This window comes from Eschrichtius robustus, chromosome 4 (assembly GCF_028021215.1).
Source record: "Eschrichtius robustus isolate mEscRob2 chromosome 4, mEscRob2.pri, whole genome shotgun sequence".
Taxonomy (NCBI): Eukaryota; Metazoa; Chordata; class Mammalia; order Artiodactyla; family Eschrichtiidae; genus Eschrichtius; species Eschrichtius robustus.
Window position 1 is genome coordinate 106,187,229 of NC_090827.1, and position 16,141 is coordinate 106,203,369.

Sequence of the window (16,141 nt, forward strand, 5' to 3'; positions counted from 1 at the left end):
TTGTCTTTTGCATAGGCTTTGTTTTAAAGTCTACTTTGTCTGATATGAGAATTGCTACTCCAGCTTTCTTTTGATTTCCATTTGCATGGAATATCTTTTTCCATTCCTTCACTTTCAGTCTGTATGTGTCCCTAGGTCTGAAGTGGGTCTCTTGTAGACAGCATATATACGGGTCTTGTTTTTGTGTCCATTCGGCCAGTCTATGTCTTTTGGTTGGAGAATTTAATCCATTTGCATTTAAGGTTATTATCAATATGTATGTTCCTATTACCATTTTCTTAATTGTTTTGGGTTTATTATTGTAGGGCTTTTCCTTCTCTTGTGCTTCCTGCCTAGAGAAGTTCCTTTAGCATTTGTTGTAAAGATGGTTTGGTGGTGCTGAATTCTCTTAGCTTTTGCTTGTCTGTAAAGGTTTTAATTTCTCCATCACATCTGAATGAGATCCTTGCTGAATAGAGTAATCCTGGTTGTAGGTTTTTCCCCTTCATCACTTTAAATATGTCCTGTCACTCCCTTCTGGCTTGCAGAGTTTCTGCTGAAAGATCAGCTGTTAACCTTATGGGGATTCCCTTGTGTGTTATTTGTTGTTTTTCTCTTGCTGCTTTTAATATTTTTTCTTTGTATTTAATTTTTGATAGTTTGATTAATATGTGTCTTGGCATGTTTCTCCTTGGAGACTGTATGGGACTCTCTGTGCTTCCTGGACTTGATTAACTATTTCCTTTCCCATATTAGGGAAGTTTTCAACTATAATGTCTTCAAATATTTTCTCAGTCTCTTTCTTTTTCTCTTCTTCTTCTGGGACCCCTATAATTCGAATGTTGGTGCATTTAATGTTGTCCCAGAGGTCTCTGAGACTGTCCTCAATTCTTTTCATTCTTTTTTCTTTATCCTGCTCTGTGGTAGTTATTTCCACTACTTTATCTTCCAGGTCACTTATCCGTTCTTCTGCCTCAGTTATTCTGCTATTGATCCCTTCTAGAGAATTTTTAATTTCATTTATTGTGTTGTTCATCACTGTTTGTTTGCTCTTTAGTTCTTCTAGGTCCTTGTTAAACGTTTCTTGTATTTTCTCCATTCTATTTCCAAGATTTTAGATCTTCTTTACTATCATTATTCTGAAATCTTTTTCAGGTAGACTGCCTATTTCCTCTTCATTTGTTAGGTCTGGTGGGTTTTTACCTTGCTCCTTCATCTGCTGTGTGTTTCTCTGTCTTCTCATTTTGCTTAACTTACTGTGGCTGGGGTCTCCTTTTCACAGGCTGCAGGTTCATAGTTCCCTTTTTTTTGGTGTCTGCCCCCAGTGGCTAATGTTGTATCAGTGGGTTGTTTAGGTGTCCTGGTGGAGGGGACTAGTGCCTGTGTTCTGGTGAATGAGGCTGGATTTTGTCTTTCTGGTGGGCAAGTCCACATCTGGTGGTGTGCTTTGGGGTGTCTTTGGCCTTTTTATGATTTTAGGCAGCCTCTCTGCTAATGGATGGGGTTGTGTCCCTGTTTTGCTAGTTGTTTGGCATAGGTTGTCCAGCACTGTAGCTTGGTGGTCACTGAGTGGAACTGGGTCTTGGTGTTGAGATGGGGATCGCTGGGAGATTTTCACCATTTGATATTACATGGAACTGGGAGGTATCTTGTTGACCAGTGTTCTGAACTTGGCTCTCCCACCTCAGAGGCACAGCCCTGACACCTGGCTGGAGCACCAAGAGCCTGTCATCCACACGACCGGCCCGCAGTCTCCAGGACTGTCACAGCTTCAGCTGTTGGGGACCCTCCAGAGACAGCAGCCTCAGTGAGGCCACCCTCCTCTCTGGCTCTGGGGCAGTTCAGTAATGGCAGAGGGAAGAGACCCCGAGCCAGGAGTTCCAACTCTCTAGTTCATTTATATTTAAAGTAATTATTGATAGGTATGTACTTATTGCCATTTTGTCACATGTTTTCTTGTGTTCTTCTTTTAGTCTCTTCCCCTGTGGTTTGATGATTTTCTTTTTCTTTTTCTTTTTTTTAGTGTTCTGGTTTGTTCCTTTCTCTTTTTTTAATTTTATTTGTGTGTATCTGTTGCAGAGTTTTGCTTTGTGATTGCCATGAGATATGTATATGTGTATGTGTTTGTGTGTAATTATTCATTGATGTTATCATTGACTTTACGATTTTCATCCTTTAATCTTTGTACTAGCTTTTTAGAGTAGTTGATCACTGCCTTTACTATATATCTGCCTTTACCAGTGATATTTTTTCTTTTTTGCATTAAAAAAGACCTTTTACCATTTCCTGTAATGCAAGTTTAGTGGTAATGAAATATTTTCATTTTTTCTTCTCTGGAAAACACTTTATCTCTCCTTTAGTTCTGAATGATAAACTTGCCAGGTGGAATATCCTTGGTTGTAGGTTTTATTCCTTTCAGACTTTAAATATATCTTACCCATCCTTTCTGGCCTGCAAAGTTTCTGCTGAAAAATCAACTGATAGACTTTTGGAGGTTCCATTGCATGTGACTCTTTGTTTTTGTTTTTTGTTTTTTTTTTGCTGCCTTTAAAGTTCTTTTTTTATCTTTTACTTTGACTTTTTTATTATGATATGTCTTGGTGTGGATCTCTTTGGTTGGGTTCATCTTATTTGAGATTCTCTGTGCTTCCTGGACCTGGCTATGTGTTTTTTTTTTGTTTGTTTGCCTTTTTTTTCCCCCGGGTTAGGGGATCTTTTAGCCAAATAAATGATAAAGGGTGGGGGTGGGTTTTGCCCCTTTGTCTGTCTATTCTTCTTGCTATTGTCCCAGAGGTCCCTTAAACTCTCTCTTTTTTTTATTTTTAAAAATTTTTTGCTGTACCAATTGGGTGATTACCACTATTTTGTCTCCCAGTTGGCTGATGCAATCTTCTGTATCACCTAGTCTGCTATTGACCTCTTCTACTGTATTTTTCATTTTAGTTATTGCATTCTACTGCTCTGATTTGTTCTTTTTTATATTTTCTAACTCTTTGTTGAAGTTCTCACTGTGTTCCTCTATTCTTATCACAAGTTTGGTAAGCATTTTTATGACCATGGTTTTGAACTCTTTATCAGGTAAATTACTTATCTCTGTTTCATTAGTTTTTTTTTTTTTTTTTTTTCCCCTTGAGTTTTATCTTGTTAGTTCATTTGGAACATAATCCTCTGTCTTCTCATTTTTTTGACTTTCCCTGTTTGTCTCTATAAAATTAAGCTAATTTTTACTGACCTTTGTCTTGAAGGCATGTCCTTGTTTGGGAATATCCCTATGTGGTCTTGTGTGCCCAGTGGCTTTAGTAGGAAAACTAGATCTGAAAAAAGTGCAGTCTGGGGCTGCTTTTTCTGGGAAGCACTGAGGCCGTTGCCTTGGCAGGGGTGAGCTAGAGGCAGGGGAGTGGGACTGGAGCCAGAGCCAGAGCCATGCTTGGCCTGGGGCTTCTCCCCAGGTGCACTGGGGGTCACTGCCTTGATGGGGATGGGGTTGGAGCCTGAGGGGTTAGAGTGGGAGGCTGGTGAAAGAAGTAGCTTCTCCTGGAGTGTGCTGGTAATGACCAACTTAGCGAAAAGGTTGGAGTGGAGCCTGAGGGGCAGGGGGTTAGAGCCCAGTGTGGACTGTGGAATGTGCCGGCATGGTCTTGGCAGGCTGGCTAGAAGGCCAGGAATTTTTAAATCTGCTGTCTCTTTGCTAAGTTTGGGAGTAAGCAAGTCCATGTGTGCACTTTAAGAGCAGAGTCTTGATTTCCTACAGCTCTCTGGTTCTCCCAGTCAGTAATAAGCCCCACAGGTTTTCACAACCAGCCAAGGGGGCTCATTTTTCTGGTGCCAGATCCTAGGGCTGGTGTGGCCAATGTGGGGTTCAAACGCCTCACTCCCCAGGAATGATCCTCAAGTTTGTGATATGCACTTCCTTTTCTGAATCACCCACCAGGAACGTGGGTCCAAACTAAAGGTCCTCTTTTCCCCTCCTACACACCTCAGTGTGGTCTTTTCTCTATATCCTTGGAGGTAGAAGATCCTTTCTGAGAATTCTCAGGTTATTCTCAGAGACAGTTGTTTTACATATAATTGTAATTATGGTGTGTTTGTGTGAGGTTATGTGATCAGAGTCTTCATACTCTGTTATCTTGATCCTGCCCCTATTGTTTTTCTTTATGACACTTTTAGTGGCATTTGACTTTTTAAACTATGTAATTTAATAAAAACAAAAAATAATCAGCAAGTAATAAATAAAAATTTGCAAAAGCATAGATTCTCAAGAAAAATAGGGGACTATATGTATTTGTGCAAGTGAATAATATCCTTTTGCACAATATGCAAAATGTGCTTGTATCCATAACTGATGTCACACTTTTCACTATTTGCCTGGCCCTAGAGGCATTTGAGTTTGCTACATGTATACATATTTTCTGAAAATAGGATGTCATAGCTAGAGATTATATAACTATCTCAAAATAATTGTGTTACAGTATTAAAGACCTTACTGAGGAACTTAATGGAGGTAATAAAGAAGTAGTATGATCAATGTTTAGAAGAAGGAATTACCAAGGGTGATGGTTAATTGTTATGAAGGAGAAGAAGAAAATCAGAGTCAAATATATATATATGAAAGTAGAGTTTGGGGACTAGAGGAATAACAACCCTGGAAATTGAAAGCAGATCAGGAAGATGATTTAACTTCTTAGAGCTTCCAGATGCAGAACTAAAAAAGCAAATGCACACTCAGACCTGCTGTGTAGCAAGAATAAAAAACTGGGACCAAGGAGTTGTCAACTGTCTCTCCCTATTGGAATAGAGGTTAAAACAATGTCCTTGATCAATTGAGAAAAGAGGACAGAACTTTCTTGAGGCTCTTGACATTATTGGCATGGTGGGTTCTTTATTTTCCTATTCAGATTGTGACAGTTCAATAAATATTGTTGGTGATGATCTATTGCTTTCCTAGTCCCAGGGTTATGTAGTGTCTGATAATATGAAACTAACCTGAAATGGTGATTTATATTTCCATGATTGTTTGATGGATAACTAAATAGAAAGTCTGAATATATATGCAAATGAATTGATTAACCATCCTCACTTTTCAAATGACTTCTGTTTTGTAATAAGCTTTCACATAGACTTTTTTGATTTATCAGAAGATTTAACCGTGTACAGTATTTGGGTTTACATAGAGTAGGGTCAATTTTAATGAAAATCGTTTATCATCTTCAAGACTTAGCCAATACATGTGCATGCCTGTTACTCCCTTGCAAAGTTGAGTATAATGCAGTCGGATTACATCAACTCCTGGAACAAGGACTTTGGGTTTTGAACTCAGTATTTAGAAAATATCAGAAACTCAATATAATTTTGTTTATAATGAAAATGAAGAACCAATCTTAAAAATAGTGATTATTCTTAAGCTTTTGTAATTTACTCCAAAAATAATAGTGATAATAACGATAATAAAGATCATTTATTGAGTACCAACTATGCACCAGGTTCTATGTTAGACATTTTTATACATTTGCTTTAATTCTTTTTAAACTTTATTCAGTTTTCTCTAATTACAGTATGAAAATTGAAGTTAGGAGACTATATGAGAGTAACTACATGAAAATGTGATCATTGGGCTGCAATGATAGGGGCATAAAACTCCAACCCAAGATTTACCCCTCCAAAGTTATTATTTGTCTCCACTCTCTGAAACAAAAGAGGTATCAGTAAAGGACTGATAAGCAGTTTATGATAAACATAAACTGATCTTATGTTTATCTGTCTTTAAAGCTCACATTTCTTGTGGCAATGCCATAGTATATCAGAAACAAATTAAAGAAATTAAGCAACCTTCTCCAGAATCAGCTTTCGTAATGTTGAATAATTGATAAATGAGTGAATGACTCAATGAGTATGCATTGTCATGTACTAAAATCCTGACATATATTAATGCAAATAGAAGAGCTAAACATAATAGCTATGTGTCATTTATTATCGTTTTACACATGAAACAGAGGTTAAGAGACGTTAAAGCCAAAGAATAAACAGTTGTGGGAGTGGAGGGATGTGAGGGAGTGGATCCTGGTATAACAAACTTCAAAGCTCATTTTTTAAATACTATGTCAAGCTGCCTCAAAAATAGAAGACAATGTTCCCTGTCAAATTAGGGAGACAAAACTAGTATCCTAGTTTAAACTTACATTGTGCAGTGCAAAACAGAGTGTTGGAGGAATTAAGAAATAAGGCACTGGTTAACTATTAATTGTTAAGTTACTACTAAATCCCATGTGCTATGTATAGTTTTTTACGTAATATTTTATTTAATCTCTATTATAATTTTAAACATGAAGATATTATTTAGAGCATAATAACTGTTATACAAATAGACTCCAGAAGTTACATGGTACAGAAGGATTGGAAGTTTACCTCTTGCTCACACAATATTTTGAAGTCAGTTAATAGTTATACAGATCAGCTGTCTTCCATGCAGTCATTCAGGAACCCCAGAACCAAGGGTTTCTATCTTCACTATGTGACGTTCAAGACTACTGTTGGGGTCATCTCCATTACATCCAGCCAGAAGAAAAAAAAATCCCTGGAGGAGAGCCATGGGTCAGGTTGATAAGGACAAGCATGGAAGTGGTGTTCATCATGTCAGCTCACCTTCCAATAGCGAGTCATAGCTATACCAGCTATAAAGAATGCAGGAAGGGTAGTTCTGGCAGGGCAACTATTTCCCAGGTACAACTTCCATTATGGAAAGGGAAACATGAAATTTTGAGGACAGCTCTTCATTTCTGACACAAGTGAGTATAAGTGACTCCACTGGTCATATAAGAAAACCAAGGCATAAATACATTAAATAACTTGCCCAAGATTCAAGGTTCTGGAAGGGCTATTTCATAGGAGAAACTTCACTAGCATTCAGCAAAAGTCAAATCTGGCCTGTCACCTGTTTTTACTGATAAAGTTTTATTGGAACACAGGCATGGCCCTTTATTTATGTATTATCTGTGACTGCTTTCATACTACAATGACAGATTTGAGTAGTTGTGATAAAAAAAAATTGTATGGCCTGAAAAATCTCAAATATGTTCTATCTGACCCTTTACAGAAAACATTTACTGACTATATTGGTTTTCTATTTTCTAAAAACTTGCCACAAACTTGGTGGCTTAAAACAACACAAAAGCATTCTATTATAGAACTTTTATAGCTGAAGGTCAGATGTCACAAATGGCTCTTACTGGGCTAAAGTCAAGGTGTTAGCAGGACTACATCCCTTAGTGGAAATTCTAGGACAGAATCAGTTTCCTAGCCTTTTTTAGCTTCTAGAAGTCTCCTGCACTCCTTGATTTGTGGTTCCCTTCAGTCTTCAAAAGCAGCAGTGGTTGGTGGAGTCTTTCTCATGATGTATCATTCTGACACTGACTCTTCTGCCTTCTTCTACACTTAAGGGTTCTTGTGATTATATTGGGCCCACCTAGATAAACCAGTATAATCTCCCTCTCCTAAAGTCAGCTGATTAATCACCTTAATTTCTCCTGAAACCTTAATTTCCCTTTGCCATTTAATCTATTGTAAAATAGTCACAGTTTCCATGGGTTAGAATATGAACATTTTCAGAATGTTATTATTCTGCCTATAATACTAATCCCTACTCTATATCCTAAATAATCTATTCTTTTCATTCTACTACCTTCTTTTTCTAAAGGAGAAATAAGGCTTTGCTACAGTAAAAAAATGAATCAGAGTGTCAAAGGATGTGTAAAATATTGATGGGTAGAAAGAATGGAGAAGATTACTAAAATGGGAAAACATTTAGAGAAGTTGCAAGGAAAAGGTCATTGAGTCAGAAATATGCAGAGCATGGAATGGATGGGAGTTTAGAGATCTGAATAAAAGTAATACACAAAGACTCTTGAAGTTGTATCTAACTGAGTAGAGGAAGATTATGTAAGGTTTTAAGAAGAAAATAAGAAAATCACCATTCCACATCACAAGGTTACAAAAGAGAACCTTATTCTACTCTAGGGAAAGGCGAGAGGTATACAAAATAAAATAATTTGCTCTTTTGTTTTTCAAATTTGGGAGGGCTAATAATAATAGCTCTAATAATAGCATTTTTTTTTTTAAAAAAACTGATCCTATCATGTTGCAACCTCCAATTGTGTCTTCAGGAAGGAAGTGAAATGCTGGTTTCTAGCCTCTCCTTATGATTTAGTCAGGATAGGATAGACCATGCTGCTGTATTGAATATCTGTTCTGTATAGAATCCATTATAGACATTAGTCTTCAGAGAAGACTATTAGAGTCCCCAAGTTACAGATAAGAAAACTGAGACCCAAAGCAGTTGGTAAGTTTGAGGAAACAAAGGTAGTAAATATTGAATCTAACCTTTCTATCCCAAAGTGTCTGAAACCATGCATTTATATTACAGAGTCAGGGTAAATAATGCAAATTTCCATATGTTTTCTCAATCTCTTGGAGCCTGAAATCTAGATCTATTGTAGAACACATCAAGCCTAGCTGGGAATACTTAGGCATAGCTGATACCTATGATTTGATTTTTCCCCTTACTTTATTGATTGCCAATATTTAATAATAAATAAACTCTATGTTTAAAAATATGGGGATTTACAAAATGCATAAATGAACCCATTTGTAAAGCATCATTTGAAGATTGGTTCTATGGGTCTACAATGCTCCCTTTTGTATTTTGAATTGCAAGAGCATTACCACCATTTCTACAGGTCAATGTGAAATTCTTCCACCTGACCTAAATACAGAAAAGAATAAATTGCATTTTCAGTATCATTGAAATAATTAATTTTCAATGTCATAATCAATCATCATAAGCTCAGTACCTTCCTCTTGGGAGAAGAATTATTCTAATTCCTGATGTATCACTTTTGTCATTTTGAAAAGAATGTGCCCACTGATAGAGAGTTATGAAACAATCTGCATGTTAGAGGTCCATTGTACTCTTTTGAGTCTCTGCTTGAATTTTTGATCCACAAAATAATAGCAATGATGATAATACTATTAATAGGTATAATTATTATTTTTATAGTACTTTGTTGTTTATAAAATGTCTTTATATTCAGTGTCTTGTGTTGTTCTGACAATAGTCCTCTGAGTTGGGGAAATGATGATAATCATTTCTATGTTATAGATATAGACGGCCAGGGAGGTTTAGAACATTTTCCAAGGTGAGGCAATTGTAGGTAGAAGAGCTGAGGATCAAACCCGGAGCTCTTAAGGAAGGAAAAAACAGATAACTTGTGTACATATTTTTAGAAATTATATAAACAAAGCATGTCCTTTCTCCTCACTAGTCTGTTAACAGAGCTGACCAAAATATAATAGCTAATTTGACTGATTCTGATTTCAGTGCTCATAGCTTCTGGACTCATCTGCCCATGTTCAAGTACTCCTGCCCTTTGATGCAAAGGCTAGCTGTATGCTCTTCTATTTCTGCTATATTAGAAAACTATAGGGTGGATTTCTCATTTAATTTTCAATAAGGCACTGACCTCCTTCTCCATCCCAATTCCCATTTCACTTAATATCAGTTGTTTCTTCTCACAGATTCAGGTTGCTATTTTAGCATTTCTTTAAGCTCCCCTTTGCCCTTTGGTTCTATTCTGAACCTGTGTGTTAGCCAACACTCACCTCCTTGATGTCCTAATTGAAGTTTGGATAAAACATTTCCCCGATCTGAGAAAGATTGGAATGGGGTTAGGGCAGCAAGGAAGAATGAGAAAGAAAGATAATTTAGAAAGGGTACAAATGGACACATGGTATAAATTTGTTTACTTGAAGAGAAGGGGCCAAAAAAAAAAAAAAAAAAAAAAATTATAGAGTCTGACATAACCGAGGAAAACAAAAGGGCCCAGGATGTGAAGGAAAACAGGATCGGAAGCCTCTGGTAAGTTGCAAGTGTTTTGAGTTGTTGGGTCCATAGATCCAAGTTGACTTGAGGAGAGAAAGAGATTTAAAATTTGTGAAGGAATATGAAATACATGCATTAGTAATAACTATGCTCAGCAGCGTTCCCCTTGGTCAGCTTGTGAACGCAGCACTTCCATCCCTCCTTGAGCAGCTTGCAAATCAGTAAATGTTTGGGTGAAGTCAGCAGGTTAGGGCTCTTTTGGACAGAAGTCACCTTGTTCAAACTGACAGTAGAATCAGATACAATTATTTGACTAATTTAACAAAAAATGTAAATAAGATGTTTGCTCAAGATGTAGCTGAATCCAGTGCTCAAAAGCTATTGTGAGGAATCTATTGGTCTCCATTTTTTGGGTCTGCTTTTCTCTGTGTTGGCTTCTTTCTCAGGAAGGAAATTCCATCTTAGTGAGCACTCCTGGCTTATTTTCCATTCTCTCTTCCCCCTGCACACGTCCATACACCCCCCCCCACACACACACACACGCACATCTCACCCCAAACAGTGTTTTTCAGTTAAAAAGAAACAGTAGTTTAGGCTTAAGGTAAGTGGAGCCTATTTTCTCCTCCCTGTTGATTTTTCCCTTAGTTTGGAGGGTGTGACTTTATGACAGCAGTCCTAGCAAAGGTCCTCCACAACTGCATAAAGCAGAATGGGCTAATTAACTAACACTCAGATTAAGTAAATGCTTATGGGAAGAACTGAGTAGCGGCAAAAATAAACAAAAGGAAACAGTAATATTTTTAAAAGCTTTCCAGCTCCAAAGATCTTAATCTGGTCCTGCTCACCAAAGACAGACAAAAAGGGCAAGGCAGATGGAAAGAAACTACCAACTCGTATGATTCAGAATGCTGTTCTGTTCTTGAATATTATTCACATTTTTTTTTCCTGATCAACTTCTTGACTGAGGGAGCTTTACCATGGAGCACAGTAATCTCATAGAAAACCATTTATAACTTTGATTTATAGCTAGGCAAGGACCCAGAATCCCCAAATACAGAGCTGCTACAACATTTGGAGAATGTGATGTGGCTTGAGGAACACATAGTGAAAGCCCACCAGGAACATCTCTCCAGTCAAAAGAATGGTTAGGTTATTTAGCTTGCTGCAGAGAGAAATGGTTTACCCAAGGGGAACCTAGGTGGGAAGAGTGAATCAGGAGTAGCTTACTATAGGATTTGTGTTTGTGTTAGAGAATTCTAAGCAGGAACCAGTTTGGGTTCCGATGTTATCAAAAAGTGAGGGAAGGGACTTCCCCAGTGGTCCAGTGGTTAAGAGTCCGCCTTCCAATGCAGGGGGCATGGGTTCAATCCCTGGTCGGGGAACTAAGATCTCACATGCTGTGCAGTGCGGCCAAAAATTAAAAACATAAATAAATAAATAAAATATAGTAAAAATCAATTAAAAAACAAAATTTTAAATGTGAGGGCAACTAGATATTATAATAAATTTAAATTTGGAGGCAAGTAGAATAGAGTTAGAATTGCCATAGTAAAGACGCAGCAATCACTCAAAGAAAGGCGGTGTATATCAGGAGATGAGGATGGTTAGTCATTTCTTTGGTCATGAGGAGTCTTGTCTACATCTATCCAAACATGGGCAGAGTGGCCTAAGTGTTGTCCTTGTTTGAGCATTATTTATATTCTATTGGGAACAGTGCACTCTGATTGTTAACAGGGTTGTTTTCCACTTTCTCACTGGTTTAAATTAGAAGACAAAAGGGAAGTTCCTTCTTTCTTGTTCTCTCTCTTCTCTCTGACCTCAGTGTACACTCTTCCTATGGTAATGTGATAAGAATATACTCTCCAGTACCAGAGGGAAAGGAGTAAGGTGGAGCAAACCCAAGCGAAGCATTACCCTTGACAGACCATTAAGCCCTGAGCATGCCTCCGGAGAAAGCAGAGGGAAGATGTGGTTCTTCCTTTCTTACAGAAATGAGTCTAGGCCTCTCACTGATCTATGACCACAAAGGTGAAGAGTGGAAGAAATCTCACTGCTCTACTACCTTTAAGACACAGGAACTCAGCCCACGTATTCAATATGTTCCCACAAATGTCTCTGGTTTAGATCAACCAGTTTGGCAATACTGCCTCCCTTAAGAGGACTTGGTAAGAAAGTAGATACAGATCCAGTTCAGAAACAGGGAAAAGCATCTTTCAATACTACTTTAAGACAGAAGAGTATCATGTATAAAGACATGGGCTTTGGAGCCAGAAAATGTAGAATCACTAGCTAATCCCATCATTACCTTTCACGTCATGTTAGACAAGTCAATAAGACTCAGTTCTGAAAGCCTTATTCTGAAAGTCTGTTCAATGAGGTTGTTGTAAAGATTAAATTAAGTAATATATAGGGTTTTTTGCAGAGTCCTTGACACACATTGTACATGCAGTAAAAGGTAGCTGAGTTATGGAAGAGACCACTAGGTTGACATACTCCAGAAAAAACAATGCTGGAATAAAAGGAGAAATTTCTTGATAATGATGACCTATTTCGCCAAAAGGTTTCTTTATTCTGTCTGAGATTCTAGTCAGTTCCTCAGGTGATGCCTTAATATGCAAAAATTAGAGAAGTACAGATAGTACTATCTGCCTATCTGAATAGTAGTAAGATTGAGGTAATTAATTCATGTATCCCTCCATTCTTTTATTTACCATGCATATTTTGAAAGCCTTCTATCCCTCAAACAATGCGAGGAAAACTGGGAATTAAAAATGAAAAGATGGTCCTTGTCCTTATGAAACTCTCAGCTATTTTTGAAATTGATATTTCATATTGATAAGTCCTAAATTTCTGTTATTAATTTAAATTGCCTAAATTGCAGATGTAGGAAGTGTCAGATGTTGCCCATAGCACAGTCAGGAGGTGTGGTGAAGTGACAAAGTTGGCACTGGACAAGAGCAGTGGGCAAGGACTCTGAATTTCTGTTCCTTCATTTTCAGAATAAGAAAAGTGGAAAAGATGGATGAGAAAGTGTTTTCTGGATAAAAGATTAGATGCTTTATTATCTGTGTTGTGAACAGAGCTAAGAGAAATTTGGGGCTGGCAATTTTAAGGAGGGAAAGGTCCATTCTTGTTGCATTGAAGTGTATTTGGGTCTTGCTTAGCAATAGGTGGCTGCATTCATTGACCTCTAAGTATCTTGGGCAGCCTTGAAGTCGTAAGGAACACTGAATTATCGGAAATTCATTTTGCTATAATTCTAAAAACGAATCATCTTCAGGGGTCAGTGTTTCTGATTTTAATCAGAACACACTCTTGCCATTTGTTTTATCAAGGTTTTTACTTTTGTTTCTCTAATCAAAATATAACATCTTGACAGTCAAAGTAGAATAATGCTTTGCAAGGCAGTCTTTTTTACTTTTGGTAGCATCTGGTAGGGAGCCAGTACAGCAGTTTGTACTTAGTAACAATGCCACAGACTCAGAGTTAGAGACACAACACCAGTCCTCTCTCCATCATGAACTTATGGAATGGATTTGGACATGTCACTTAACCCCTCTGCCTAACTTTCCTAAAAAAATAAAGGAAGAAGTTGGAATAGCAATATTTTCTCATAAGGAAATTGTGAAAACTGATAGGTTTGCGTGTTCTTGATATGCAGGTTACTTTCATTAGTTAGAAAAAGATATTTAATTTAATAATAGGCCAAGTATTTTGGAACACTGTGTTATCAACAATTCTTCTGGGTAAAAGAATATTTACAAGCTTTGGACTACACACTGTCGTTGGTAGATTGAAATCAATAGAGCATTTAAGTGTTATTGATTTCATTTCAAATTTAAGGGCGACCTGTATATAAAATACACTGAAACTGAGCTGAAAATATATAATCTTATATTGCTTAATGACATTCAGAATGGGGTTGATTTAGAGATATTTTTTAGAGGAAAAAACATAAGTCTTGTACTTTATCTCTTTCAAATGTTTAATAAATACATATTTATTAAATTAGCAAAATAATATTAACAACAGCTACCACTTACTAAATGCCTACTTTACAGCAGAAGTTGTGCCCATATTTTCTTACTTCTCACAATAACCCTATAATATAGGTATGATATTTTTTAGTTCCCTTTCATAGATAATATCAGGTGCCTGGTAAATGATGGATTTGGGCTTTGAAACCAAGTGTAGCAGACCTAAACGTTTCTGCAGTGTTCATGAGAACATACTTATTCATAATTTATCTGAGGAGGCAGAAAAAGATCAGGCTTGCCTTGAAAGAACTTCAGCCTTCCAATTGATGAATCAAGTCCCCCATAGAAATGCATGTTCTTGTTAGTCCTCTTTCCTCGAATCTGAGAAGACCCCTACCATTAGCCTGTGACTAAGAAAACACAACAGAGTTGGGTTGAGTGACTTCTGAGACCAGCTTAGGAGAAGGCTTGCAGCGTCAAAAGGGCTTTATGGAACAGATCCTCTGAGGGTTCCTCAGCTTGATCATTCTCTTTCTAGCTGGTCAGTCTGGCCCCTAACAGGTTCAATGCCAAGTTTCTCCTAAGATAATCATAACCTAGATTGATGTCCATGAAGATGACTGAGAGGAGAACATAAGCAAATGGAAGAATCTTACGCTGTCGTGTTCTGGGTTCCTTCCTTTTTTCAGTGGCAGTGTCTTTGATGCCCAGTGTCAGGCCCTGGTGACGTAAGGATGAATGAGACAACGTTCCTCACCACTAGATACTCACTGAACAGAGGGAGACAGAGATCCATTGACAAACAATTTTGAACAGAGGTGGCAAAGGTTTCGAGAAACTTTTCAGGCAGAAAATGCAGCAGGTGCGGTAACTCCTAGCTAAAAGAGTTTTGGTCCTTGGTAAAACAGGTAAACCATGTGTCCGGACCCAGAACTGAGCAAGAGATGGGGGAAATAAGAGTAGATGAAGGTGGGAGTCAAGCAGAAGGCTATGGAGGGGCTTTTATGAGAAAAGGAGAAGGAAAAAACAAAAGCAACACGATAAAGGGGTGCAAGCCAGTCTTTTATGAGGAAAGTTTTGCTAAAGTCCAGAAACTTTCTGGGTTTGAAGAGTTCACACACTTTTCTCAATCCTAAAATATTAAATTTAATTTCCTATGAGACAGTAAGCTGTTAACCATTATTCCTTTGCCATTGGTTCTAATAAGGAAACAGAGGGCAGTGTTAAATTAACTCAAATTTAAAAAATTATTCAGAGTACAATATCTTAGGCACTGGGCAAAGAGGTGAGCAAATTAACATAATCTTCACATTCATGGAGCTGAGAAATCAAAACAATGGCGATACTATGAAACAGTGGGGGAATTTGGGGAAACCGTTATGAGTTAAGATCATTTCTATACCTGGTAACCTCTAAAATAATATTGACTAACATTGGAGCTTAGCATTTCTCTAAGCAGTTTACACTATCGATTTATTTAATTTTAACAATGTATATGTAATTTAGGTATTGTTATATAATATGTATCTGTGCCTATTTTAAAGATGAAGAAATTGAGGTACAAGGAAGATAAGTAACTTGCTCAGTGTTTCACAACTTATAACTAGCTGGTGGAAAATAAATTTGAAACCAGGCAATTGGGTTCAAATATCTTCCCTTAGTCACTGCAGTATGCTACTTTGTGTTGTTTATGGTAGGGGTTTTCAGATTGCAAATTTCCCACTACACATTCCTCCTGTGCCCTACCAGAAATGACATGGGTTTATGGTGGGGCTCCGGAAACACAATTTAAACAGACACTCCAAGTGATGGTGAAGAGGGCTGTCCTGGGACTATACATGAAGAAACACTCTGCTAAAGCATAGAACAGCCACTTGTGGGAATGCAAAGCTACTGTGATGAGTTTTAGTGACACTTATTGCTGTTGCAGGGAGAATCACATGTATAGATATAAGTGCTGAACCTGGGGTCCTACAAAGCCCCTGAACTTCTCCCAACTCTCCAAAAAACATACACACACACACACACACACACACACACACACACACACATACATAAACTTCCAGAAGGCAAAGGAATGCATCAAGACTTGGCCTGCCACTTCAGGAAAGAAGTTCTTTATTCTTCCTTTATGTCAATTATAAGAAGTGAAATGTGGCCAATTCTTGCCTATCCCAGGCTGCTGGTTAAAATCTTCTAAATTAACTTCACTCGATTAAAATCCTAGTTTTATTTTTAATTGTGTATTTCCAATTCCAAGACTAGTTATTTTAAAAGCACAATTGAAACATGTATACTTTGCAATATTACAACT